Raw genomic sequence first — 10,423 nt, forward strand, 5'->3', positions numbered from 1 at the left:
AGTTTGAGGCAAACCGACTGGCAAGCATATTAGCCTTGTCGGTAGCTGAGCAAACAACCTCGTGGTTGTTAGTTTGTGGGGGAATTGTTGATTGCCCATTATTTACTACATTGTTGTAGATTTTCCAGAAGTCACGAGTTCCTAATTTTTGTGTTCGATGCGTTTTTTAGTGGTTTCAGTAAATTCTCTCTTAGCTGTAGCTATTTTTTTCTTTGCGTTACTTCTAGCTTCTATATACTTCTGTCTGTTTGAACTGTACTTATGTCGGTTAAATCTGCGGTACGCATGCTGCCATTGGGCAATGGCAGTTGCGCAAGTAGAAGTAAACCATTGGGGAGAGTGGGACTTACTATAAAATTTCCTCATAGGGACATGTGCTTCAATTGCCGTTTTGAATCATTCAGTGGTCTCATTTGCGCACTGTTCAGCTGGAAGAGAAAAATATTTGCCCATGGAGTATCCCTGATAAGATCTCTGATGGCTTCCCTGTCAGCCTTTTTATAATATCTCGTTGTTTTGAGCACTGGATCTTCCTTCAGTTTTGGGTCTAGAGTTTAGGGCGATTTCAACCATTATCACTGCATGATCAGCATTCCCAAGTGGGCTGTCAGCATTTGTTATACAATCCTCGGGAACTGTGGTCATAAACAGATCTAGAAGTGATGCGTGTTTTCTTGCTGGTCAGAAAACGGGTTGGAGACGTACCCATTTGCGATAGGGAGTGAGATATAGCGAAGCTATGTGTTGTGCTGCTCACTTCCTCTGTGTAAGTAGAGAATCCAATCCAGTTTTTTGTGGTGGACATTAAAGTCACCAAATACATGTACTTGTGCACTAGTGTCCGGGGGAGAGTGCTGTGTCTATACTGTCAGAGACTTTGTTTATTATGGTGCAGTCCTGGGTCAAGGGAGAGCGACAGAGAAAATAAAAGTACCTAATGTTATGTTGTATGTTTAGTGTAAAGCACGTAAAGGCTTGATCGTCCGATTCCAGGTTTGTTTCTGTAGTCAAGGGGAGGGTATTAGGAATTTAGACTCCAAGTCCGTGCATATTTCTGTCAGAGTCCTTACGGCAGAGTGGGAGATATCCAGGCATGTTAAAGTAGTTAGAGGGGATGGGGGAGTGTAGGTTAGTCTCACTTAGTGCTAAAATATATGGGGTGTTTGTTAGGAGAAATGCTTCGACACCAGTTAAAATAGTTCTGGGCCCACGGATGTTCGTAAATGCAAGCTTAAAGGGAGAATGCAGGTTGGTTTTGTTTGAGCTTGGGCCTGGTTTTAGCGTATTTTCTTTTTATTGTACTGTAATTTTGTTTAGAGTTTCAATTTAGGTAAGGGATGCTGAACACGTGGTTATGCAGAATACCATACATGCAACAAAAGCAGCCCATCAGTTGTCCTGCTATCTACTAGGATTGTTGCCTCGGGATAGCCCATCGGGGATGAGTGCAGGGTCCATTTCCATGCGCGACATTGCACTACAAACAACCAGATATTATACAACTGTTGATGGAGCAGGCGCTCTAAGCGCTACCAAAGAGTTAAGAAACCTGTACTACCATTCGGGAAGAGCAGCCACGAACTGTCTATCTGGTACCCTCGACCACCCTGACGATAGTCAACCCAATCTACTTGTACTGTCATTATGGAATTCAAGCACTCCCAAGTGCCCAGTTTAGATGATGGGATGTGTCGGGACAGGGGAAAACGGCGTTCATTGCCCTAGTCAGGAAACAAGATCGACCAATGAAGGTCTGTTGACTTCTTGTGTTTGGACCTCTACGCCTAGCTAATAGGCAAAGGAGGAGTATGGAAGCCGGGCGATAGACAGTGCCTATCTACTACTTAAGCAGCTTAGATTTGCAGGCCGGTAATTTTCTTTGTGTCAGCAGCTCTAGGAAGGTTGTCATCCAAGACTGGAGAGGCCTTCCTCTCCTTAGGTTTAGCTTCAGAGTTTTCCTTATTCTAAACGAATGACCTGGGAAGATCTACGGGTCCATAAGCACCTAGAGGGTTTTCCCCATGCCTGGGTTCTAATCCAGGTATTTCTGCGCCCCCGCGTTGGTGGTTAATGTTAACAGGTTAGATTAAAAGTGTTATATATCAACTGAAAAATTATACTCCTCAAAATGATTACAGGGCATTGCTATTTCCTTGTTTGTTACTGGAGAAGGGGCTGAGTAAGTGTTCATGCAGTTGAAGCAGGTATATTTGCAAACAGGTCTGTTAGAAGGAGTTAACATGATTTGTTTTTTCCTTTAGGTTAATAAAAGTGTATTTGTCTTATTTTTTATGTTGGCTTGAAATAGGATAATGCGTTGCAGAATGGTATGGTATTACGAATTAACTAGAAAAATTCACAAGCTCTGGATATTTCAGATAGCAGGAGGCTGAAGTTGTATATTCAATAGATACAAGTAACGTCATTTTTGATAAGAAGTACATTACAGTACAGCTATAATTGGGAGTAAATTATATGCTATGTCGTATACAGAAGGTATAGTACAATAAATAGATGTATGGGCATATTTTCAGTAGATTCGAATATATGGAGATTGTATCTATTAAGTAGGTTACCATTTCTAATGAAGATATCATCAGCTTTCGTTTTAAAATCAGGAAGTTGTATTTTGCATTATAGCGTATGGATTCAGTTTTTGTATTTAACATTGCTAAGCTAAGGAAGGACAGCTATTGCTATGTAATATAGATAGTTTTATATCTAAGTACAGACTGTTATTAGTGAGTATCCACCTGTATAAGAATAAACTAATGTATGCCTAAAGGGTAGAAATGTACAGATGTTTAGTGATCATGACTTCCAATCGGTCAGCATGCGAAGGGTAAGGGCAGAAAGCTTAATACCCGCATCTAAGCAGATGTATTGTATGAGTGTTGGTGGCAGCTTGGGGAGTAGAGCAGATTGTTAGTTTTAAACAGAGGATTACACTTAAAGAATACAGTTAGGATTAATTATAAGAGTTTTGCCTGCCAAGTAACTATTAGTTTGAGAACAGGAGAGAAAAAACAATTTTTCTTTTAACTTAACATGCAAATCAGACATAGGCAGTCGTTTGGAGGCAAAGTGCATATTGGATATAGGTAACAATCGAGGAAAGGTGCTTGTACCGTAATGAGAAAAAACTATTAGTATATAGCGTGTCGGGATTAATTAAATGCAATCAGTTTGATCAAGCGCAGTAATAGTCCTAGCGACGTAGCTAATGTCACTGTGTATTTTAGTTTCAAATATAATTGAAAGTAAGAAAAACTACATTAGATGGTTTGATTGGCTAGCAAGGAAGCAATCATTTCCAATACAAGCAAGCTTATAGTAATAGTATATAATAAGTATATTACTTAAATAAAGTCCTAACTTCATCTACTGTAATAGAGAATAATTCCCGGCATTTTTGGTTTTTATCGCTAGTTTACTTGAATATAGCATGGGTGGGCAGTGTTTTTAGGTTTTGCTTATATTTACTCGTTTCTAAAGAGGCAATTACATTGCTAAACGTGCGCAAGATATATGTATTTATATATTTTTACCTAAATAGGGGTTGTGAATAATTTTCCCTTTTACTAACTCGCTAGATTCAGCCATTCTGATGAGGCGTAGACGATAGAACTCGTGCCAGTGGATAGTTATACTTCAAAAACAATATATATATATATATATATATATATATATATATATATATATATTCGCCTTCCGAAATGGTTACCCATTTGGTACTGGTCATGGTTACTGTAGCTTATCTTCGGTGATCTGGCGAGAACCGGTATGTGAAGGCGATTGTACTACACACACAAACGCACACACTCATATATAAATATATATATTAATGACAAACTCTTCAACCATTCTAATAGAATTATACCCTCTAATATTCACCATCATAATCTTTCAGTTAGTAACTCCTTTTTTTTTTTTTTTTTTTTTTTTTTTTTTTTTACAAAGGCATCACCACATTATCAAGGCCCAGAGGCCACTCAAGGATAAGGGTTAAAGAGTGTACAGTAGAAGTTGGTCAATATAGTAATCATTAGTAATGAAAATTTGGTAAATTTAATAACTTATATGGAACGGCTCATCAAGAACTTATTTACTTTAGACTTGAACACAACCATATTGTAGTCAGCCGGAAAGCAGGAAAACGGAAGACAATTCCACAGGCGTGCAGTTCTAAGAAAGAAGCTTTGTTCATGGAATCTATGTTTAGGTTTAGGCACAGATAAAGAGTGGGGGAAATTATTGATAGTGTTTACAGCTAGACGAGTGTTTCTTGTGAAAGTTTGGCGAGGGGGGACCATAGATTGAAGCTCAGTTGAACACTTTCCATGAAAATAACGATACATCAGAGACAAACTCGCAACATCTCTTCTGTGAGATAGAGGTTGTAAGGAGGAGAAAAGGACATCTCCTACGAGGCTATGAAGTCTATTTTGAACTCTATCAAGGCAGGACAAGTCTTTTCTAGCAGCTCCTGCCCAGATGTGGCAACAGTATTCCATCCTTGGACGTACCTGGCTCTTATATAGATAGAGAATAGCATCAGCAGTGAGATATCTAATTACTCTCTACTTTAACCGCTATCGTTTGAATTATATATCGACGTTGCCATCCTATTCTGTATGTTCGATCACTATCTTAAATTGCGAAAGCTATATGGAGCAATTCTCTTAATTTGTAACCTTGCATTCTTTATTCTCATAAATGTTTTTTAGACTTCGGAATAAAAAACCCGAATAACAATAAATCTTACGTAAGTATGGCTTTTCTAGATTTCAAAACCCGATATTATGACCACAAAAGTACATTAAAACAACAATAGTAAATAAATACTGGGAACTCAAAGAAAGCGGACGTTCGCCGGTAGTAGAATGGAAAATAGTAAGACAAACAAGCACATGTAGAGACCTAGACGATCCATATAGATTATGCCTTCATGAAAAATTTGCTATCTTATACTTTAAAGAACCTCAACATCTATTAAACTGTAGGAGAGAAATAGCGAAACAACTGTGTTCACAGGATAAAATTTACTCTACCGATACAAATTAATTTTAAAATTAAAAATAATAATAGAAAATAAATAAAAAATAAACATACGTATTGATAAATCATATATATATATATATATAAACTACCATTAAAAAACACTTAACTACGCATAGATTTAAAATAGGCCAGATAACAAGATATCTACGCTTCCCGCTAAAAATAGAACACTCAAAGGAAGGGCTGAACCGCATGTCACTGAGCCTGCTCATTGGCTGATTAGGAAGGCTGCAGTGGAAACTAGAAAGCTGATTGATTAACTTAAACTCAATAGAAGGTGCGTGTATAAAAGCGCAAAGCAACCACAAATCTTCGTATAAGACTGGCGGATCCTAGCGTGGATTAAATACGGAATATTCTGTGTAGCTTAATTGGCATATATATTTTATAAATTACTATATATATATATATATATATATATATATATATATATATATATATATGCATATATATATATGTATACGGACACACATTTATTTTTTTAATCATCGGTATTCTCAATGCAGTTTTGTAGACGATGAACAATTTTATATGAATTAATAATTTGTATTTTTAGAAACACTATTATCATATTAGTTGTTATTTGGACTTATTCAGCTGCCTTATAATGTTATTTGCCGGGTACAAAATCGCGATAAGTTATATGATTGTGGGGAAGAATAAAAAGACATTTTATTGAGAATTGTGAAAAAAGTTCAAAATAGAAAGCCGTTAAAACTTATATATTAATATTAGCACATAAATGAATAGACATAAAACCAACAAAAATATGAACAAAGAATATATACACTTTTTGTACATAACTTTGTATTGGTTCAAAAGTAACATATTTGTATTGGGCAAAATGGTGAGTGAAATCATATCTCTAAGGCAAGAGTCTAAAACTTTGTTAGAATAATATCTAATGCGGAGACATCTTTCAAAGAAAAATCAGCTGAATTCTGTGTGTGTGTTCGTGTGTATAAATATGTAGGTTCACATGTGTTATAAAATCTACTTTTTGCCGTTTCATGCAAAATGCAGTTTTAGTAATGAACTCTACGTGAAAAGAAAACCTGATTATTTGTCAGGTTCTTCCATTGGTTTAAGAAACACATTACTGAGATATTCGACTTCAAATGATGTCACGATATTAAACCCATATTTTATCAAATCTTATTAAATGCCTTGCTTCAAGAAATGGAAACATCGAACTATTTCTATTCAAACGAAACGATTTTTATTAAACAATTTAAAAAACGTAACATAGAACAAAGAAAACATTCTTTCCCAGACATTAGTATTTAATATAATTTCAATCAAAGCCCACGCGGTCTTTGTTGTTTTATGCTATCAAATTATAAAGTTATACATTTTCGGTTATTTAGGAGGGAAATGTACTTCACTACACGTGTGTTCTTTGTATCTAGTATCTATATACATACACATATATGTGCATATATATATTTATAAACGCATACACAATTATGTGTGTGTGTTTGTATATATATATATATATATATATATATATATATATATGTATATATACAAATAAAATAACTACGCTCACTCTAAAGGACAAGAAAAGAACAACACTTTCCTTAATACCTTACAGCAATAGAATTTTTCTTCAGATTTTTCGCGCTATAGGCTCTTTCTATATTATTTTTTCTTAGTTATAATATCATTATGCAATTCTAACAAGAACTTCACGCCTTAGCTCCTCAACCATCTTATTTCTACAAATCATGCATGCCTCAAAAACAACTTGTATGGAGTTACCAAAACAAAACAACCTATTCTTAAAAAGACCCTTGTAATTTCTACGAATAATTTGTTAATTTATTTAATATTTATTAATCTGCTATCATATTTACTAATACTCGCAGTTTAATTGAAGGTACTGGTAATATTACCTTTCAGTTCATCCGAAAACATGATCAATAGATATTTTATCAATGTTCCTAACAATCTACACTGCCATGTTATCACCCAGGCCTAGTGTAGACGCGTATATTCAAGTAATAATCTAAAATATATTCGTTTATATTAAATACGACGAATAGGATATGGATAAAACAGTCATTTGTTCGGAAACCTACGCGAAGCATTTGCAGTAATATATGTAATAGAATACATTTTTTTAAATATTAAAACCAATGTTTACTTCCTAAGAATTACCTATATACACTATTGCATGCTATTGTTTTATTGGATTCTATCATTAGTTTTACTGAAAACATAAACATTTTATATCAGATTAATGAAAGTTGTGAAAGCATATTGTTAAAACCTATTATGCCTAACAGGTGAATTCCCTTTAATTACTTTGAATTTTTACAACTCCACTGGTATCTTCAGACTGCTTAATCTGGCAGCACTACTAAAAAAGTAAAAAAGTTACTGCGTGTTCAAGGCATAACATGAGGAAGAAAAAACATTAGAAAAAAAACAGCAAATCAGAACGCTTTGATGATTAGTTAAAATAATTAAATAAAATATATAGAAATAACTGAAAATCCGAAATATTAATTGCGAAAATATCCTATAGAAAAATACTTCTCGGCATTAGGTGGTGACAATAGAAGTATATATATATATATATATATATATATATATATATATATATATATATATATATTTAAGTGTGCAAAAACTTTGCTCAAGCTATACTCTCAACAGCTTTGTTACTTACGGACTTGAGACTTGGTAAATACAGTATTCAGACATGTGAAAACTTTTAGATGAGTTTTCACCAAAAGTGTTTTCTAAAAAGTCAACATTGAAAAAATCCTACTTGGGGGTCCATAGAATATTTATCTGATTGTCGACTGTTTATTGAATGCGCATGCTCGAATCGTTGATATTATATTAAGAATAAGTATGTTTGAAAACACTGTTTTTGTGTCAAGCTGGATTAATGGTTACCGTACTTGAGTCATTGTCTTTAGGTTTTGGTTTCGATCTCAGCCCGAGCATATTTTTTTGATTTACAAGTAATGATCTGTTTAGAAAAACATAATACGCGCATGCGCATATTTCAGTTTCTTCCTGTTTTTTTACCTCATTTTTTAAGGAATTAAACTTAATGTTTAATACTATGCAACGCTGATTGAATCTTTTAGTATATATATATTTATATATATATATATATGTTGTAAGTCTAACAAATAAATATATGAAACGCGAACGCAAGCAAATTTACTTAAAAAAAACACATCTAATTTCTTTGCACAATATGTGGCCATTGTCGTTTCTTTTTACAAATGTGTCACCACTTATCAAGGCCCGAATGCAACTCTATGATAAGAGCTGATGTGTGTACAGTGGTCCGACGGAACATGATGAAGTAATCGTTTATAATGGAAAAGTTGTAAATTAGATTACTTCAGGAGATGGCTTATTAAGAAGTTGTTCCCGTTGGATTTGAAGATAACGATATTTTAGTCAGTTGGAAAGGAGGAAATCGGAACAAACTTTCACAGGTGTGCAGTTCTAAGAAACGATCTTTGTTCCTCGAATCTACCGTTGGGTTTATGCACAGATAAAAATGGGGGAATGTTTTCATAGTGGTTTCAGCTAGATGGGTGTTTTTCTTTTTGTTAAAGTCAGGCTAGAGGGAAACAAAGACTGGACCACAGACTAGAATTTGCCATATAAGTAGCGGTGAATACAGACAGGCGCAAAACGTCTATTATGTGGCAAAGAGGTTACAGGGAAGAGAAAAGGGCATTCCCCACTAGGCTACAAAGTCCTTTTTTGGACTGCTTCAAGGCAGCATAAGCTGCTTTTAATAGCTCGGTCCCAGATGTGGCAACAATACACTATCCCTGGACGTACCTGTCTCTTATATATGTAGAGGATTTTATCAGCAGTAAGATATCTACTGAAGCAGTAGAACTATCATATCATTTTCCCATCAAATTTGGTAACGGATTTAATGCACGTGTTCCATTTCAGATCAGGAGTAAATATGAGCCATAGAAGCTTGGCAAAACATGAAACCTTCCAAAGACGAGATTCAATCATTTCGCTTGCTGCTAAATAGGGTGCAGAGCGTTGCTGATAGAAAGAATCTTGATTTTAGAGGCATTTAAGTTAACAATCTACCCATTTCCCATTTTCACCGCGTGATCAACATCTGAGGAGAGAGAATCAAAGAGACCGTGGTCGTTTACGGCCTTTGAAGTGTTGCTATATGTAGTAGTGGCGTCAGCATAAATGTCTACAAATCATCTTAGGAGGTGATTTGAGAGATTATTTATGTAGATCTGAAAGAGAATTATGACCTGAGCGACTCCAGCATGATTAGTGAGACCTTCTGATTTTGCCCCATGAAGTTGGTTCTTTACGACAACCGGCGAAGCTCAGTTCAGCTCAGTGGATAGTCACCGACAAAGCTCCCCGACATTTCACCAAGCCAGAATTACATAAAAGAAAGGTCATGCTGACGGTTTGGGGGTCTGTAACCGCTCTCCTTTATTATAGAGTTTCTTATACAGGCGAAACCATTACGCGAGGAAATTACTGTCAACAAAAGGATTAAATGCATAGAAACTTCGACAACAAGATCCAACATTAGTCAACAGAAGAGGCCCAATACTCTTCTACGACTATGCCCGACCACACGTTGCTAAGGCGACTCTGTGGAAATTAAACGAATTGCGCTACGAAACATTGCCTTATACAGCGTACTCAATAGACCTCTAACGTACCAACTTTGTGCGTGAAAAATGCTTCACAAACCCTAGCGATGGCAAAATCTACTTCAGCAACTTCATCACCACAAGAACGCAAAATGTTTACGTTACTGGCATAAAGACACTTGTTGACACAAGAGTGTTGACTCAGATGCTGATTATGTTGATCACTAAAGTTTTAACTTGAGCCGAAATATGTTCCTCTGCAATTTTAAACTAAAAAAAAAACAGCAAAGGAATTGCATGTCAACCTAATAGAACGAGGCACTTTACTTACATGCTATCGTTTCATAAGTCATGAATTGCTAAAAGTCTCAAGTAATTTGCAATTGTGCTTTTCATTTGCCCCTTCTTGAGAAATGAACATCAGATCTTCAGAAGAATGTACATCTTCGAAATGAATTTTACAAATTAATCGAAGCATTACCTTTCAGATCTTTGTTGAACATTGTTGTATTATATTAAGCGCATGAAATCACTATAATTTTCTAGATAAATTTGCTAGAACGATCTTATATACATTATATATATTACTATATATATGTGTGTATGTGTGTGTGCGTGTGTATATATATGCATATATGATTACTTGATTTAATCACATAAATTCATACACGAAAATATAATTATATGCGTAAATTTTCAGTATTTACTTCAGCGATGCTGAATACATAGATAGCGCT

The sequence above is a fragment of the Euprymna scolopes genome, chromosome 25, assembly GCF_053919585.1.
Source record: "Euprymna scolopes isolate OS-2025 chromosome 25, ASM5391958v1, whole genome shotgun sequence".
In the NCBI taxonomy this organism is placed as follows: Eukaryota; Metazoa; Mollusca; class Cephalopoda; order Sepiida; family Sepiolidae; genus Euprymna; species Euprymna scolopes.